Source organism: Pteropus alecto, unplaced genomic scaffold (assembly GCF_000325575.1).
Source record: "Pteropus alecto unplaced genomic scaffold, ASM32557v1 scaffold52, whole genome shotgun sequence".
In the NCBI taxonomy this organism is placed as follows: Eukaryota; Metazoa; Chordata; class Mammalia; order Chiroptera; family Pteropodidae; genus Pteropus; species Pteropus alecto.
Window position 1 is genome coordinate 1,103,492 of NW_006433941.1, and position 3,561 is coordinate 1,107,052.

Sequence of the window (3,561 nt, forward strand, 5' to 3'; positions counted from 1 at the left end):
GACAGGCTTGCACCCTGGGCCTGTGTGTTCTGGGCTGTAGCAGCAGTGGCAGCACTAAGGATCGTTGAATTGCCTTTGGGTCTTTTTTCCCTTTTCTTCTAAAAATAACACATGTTTGCAGTCAAATAGATCTATCGTCCTGTCCTGTATATCCCAGAAGTCCAACCGCCTTTTTTAAATTTGTCTCATCTCTGTCCCCTTTAGTCAAGCAAGCTAGCAGTGTTTCTGTCAGTATAATCCCATCTCTACTCCTGGCTTCTGCTGAGATGGCTGATTTTAGATTCAGTTTTGTATTTATAGTCTCTTTATCAAATGATTTTCCAACAGCATCCTTGGTGCTCTCTCAAGAACATGCTTTCTTGTTTTTCTGTAATATGAATAGGCTGAGACGTTTTCAAATCTTCAAGTTATGGTTTCTTTTTGCTTAACAATATCTTCAGTGTATCTCTCTCCTCACATTTTTCCATAAACAGCAAGGAGAAACTAGGCCTCCAATACTTTACTTAGAAATCTCCTCGGCTAAATATCCAAGTTTGTCACTTGCAATTTCTACTTTCCACAAAACACCAGAACACAATGTGGTCAAGTTCTTAGCTACTTTATGACAAGACTCACCCTTCCTCCAATTTGCAATAACATTTTGCTCATTTCCATCCGAAACCTCACCTGAATGACCTTTAACATCTATATTCCTGCTAACAGTCTCTTCCAATTAATCTAGGCTTTTTCTAACATGCCCCAAAACTCTTCCAGGATCTACCCATTACCCAGTTCTAAAGTCACATCCATATTTTCAGGTATTTGTTAGAGCAACACCCCACTTTTTGGTATTAAAATCTATATTAGTTTGCTAGGGCTGCCATAACAAAACACTGCAGACTGGTAGTTTAAACAAGGGAAATTTATTTTTTCACTCTTCTGGAGGCTAGAAGTCCATTCTCAAGATGTTGACAGGGTGGATTCCTCTTGTGTTCCTTAGTTTGCAGATGGCCACTTTCTCACTGTGCCCTCACATGGCCTTTTTATGTGTACACAAATCCCTTGTGTGTCTTCCTGCTTCTATGTGGACATCAAGCCTATTGGATTAGGATCATACTCTTATGATGTCCTTTTATGTCAATCACCACTTTAAAGGCCCTGTCTCCAAATACAGTCATATTGGACATTAGAGCTTCAACACACAAATTTGGTTGGGGAGGGGGGAGTTTAGTTAATAATAGCACCCTTATTTTACCTGGCAGCCCCACACATTGCTGTGTCTTATTAGGCCACTGCTTGGAAGTCATCTTTTCAGGGATGCCTTCTTGAGCCTCCTATTTAAAATTGCAGACCTCTCTACTCCACTTCAGCCCTCCCACTCCTATCATGCTTCATTTTCTCCACACTTACCAATTTCTGACTATTATTCATTTTACTTATTTACTTGTTTATCATTTGTCTCCTCTCACTTAAATACTAGCTCCATGAGGGCAAAGATTTTTATGTAAATTATTCCTCTATGGTATCTGTGGACTTGAAAAGTACTTGTAGCGTGGTAGTCACTCAATAATAATTTGTTTAATGTTAACAGTTAACAAGTAGAAAGGAGTACCCCACTCTGCAGGCTGGTGCAGCTACATATCTAGCAAGAAGAATAAAATGTTAACAGTTAACAAGTAGAAAGGAGGACCCCACTCTCTGCAGACTGATGCAGCTAAATATCTAGCAAGAAGGATAAAATTTTGGTAACTGTAGAGGATTCTAGAGCAGCCTCCAACTCCAGGTCACCATGTTGTGGAATATTTGAATGATTGTGAACAATCATGTGTTTGGGCTACTTGCAGGTTCCTGGGCCCTGCTCTCAGATATCTGATTCAATTAGACAAACACTGGGCATAGAAATTTGCATATTTAAAAAATACTTCAGCTGATCCTGACACAATTAAAACTCCTTGAGAAATGCAATGCTACAATCAGCTCAAAAAACAGTTCTGCCCAGTACGAGAGGATTATGGAATGATGGGGTAGGTGGGGAGAGGTAGGATGCTTCTTTGATTACAAAACCTTTGGCTCACTCAAGGTATTTATTTATTTATTTATTTATCTATTCATTCATTTATTTATTTATTTATTAGGTGAGGCAACCCTTGGTTGACCTCACAGATTGCAAGCACCTTATCAGTTTACAATCCCTTATTTTCTATTTTGTTTTTTAAGCCTACAGCACCTGGTTTTCCTAGGTGGTCTCCCATCCAAGTACTAACCAGACCCGGCACTGCTAAGCTTCCAAGATCAGACAAGATCAAGTTTGTTCAGGGTGGCATGGCTGTAGACTGTACTTATACTTTCTAATTTCCCTCAGAAATTTTATCTATTAAGGAAACATTTTCTTTATATTTTAAGGCTAGTACATACGAACATAGAAGATGTTGAGAGTTGCTTAAGTAAGATTCTTTATGTTGTAAAAACGCTGGTCATGTAGAAACATAAAGCACAGAATACAAACTTCAAAATGTTGCAAGTGAGAGTTTATTTTTTTCTTCAAAGAAAAATATATGTGAGGGAACCTTTTTTGAAAAAAAGTAAATCTGCCATTTAAGGTTAATATGTTAGAATTAAATTCAATCAGAAAATAATGCAGAACATATCCATATAAGAATATGTATTCAAGGAACGGCATTAGTAACTAAAGCTTGGGTGGAGCAAGAAGCAATGGAAAGTATCTAATTAGTTCCAATTAGCTATTACAGGGGATTACTTTCTAGGTAAAATTACCTTATAATGAGGTGATTAACCTCTTTGGAAAGAGTTCAAGATAGATTAACTTTATACTTAATATGCCCTACAAAGAAGTGGTATAACAAGGGTCCTCAAATTTGTTCCCAGGGATAATCTCTAACAACAATTAATTGATTTTATTCCAGAAGAACCAAAAAACAGTTTTCTTATATTATTGATAGAGTGATTTCTAAAGCATATAGATATCATAAATTAGATATTTAAACTTAATTTCAAATTAACTATTGTGTGGCATGAACATTATCCAAAAGAATATCACAATCAAACTCTAATCAATTCCAAATTCTAGCCTATAGATTATCTATGAATACCAAAAGAAAAAAAAATGTGTCACTGACATTGAACAATGTCACAGGCTCATTCCCTAAAGTCAGCTGTCCATTGTCTAATTAGTTTAGTGGATCTACTCAGCTCCCAGAGCAAAAATGGTCCTTGTTACAGTCAACTAATGCTGCACAGGGGAGTAGTAGCCTGAACACAAAGGAAACAAAAACACTTGGTAAATTGGGGATAGCGTTCTTAGAGAAAGTAGCTTTCACTTCTGGTTAAACCTATGTTTGTTTTTTCTCTAAAACTGATCATTTATTTATATGGACAAGTTGAAATTTTACATGTATAAATTTATATAATATATAATATATTATATATATTATATACGTATATATTTAATGTCAGCTTGTAAAGAACAAAGGATAATTTACTGTAGTATTTTAATTTGACAAATATTTCCCAAAAGTTTCCATGTAGACATAAAATCTGTAATAAAGAGAAGAAATTGATATC

General features: G+C 36.0%; 1 pseudogene; it reads right to left on the minus strand.

The window, feature by feature from the left end:
* Positions 1-2,194: 2,194 nt before the first annotated feature.
* Positions 2,195-2,313, minus strand: LOC112477086 (annotated as a pseudogene).
* Positions 2,314-3,561: the final 1,248 nt, after the last annotated feature.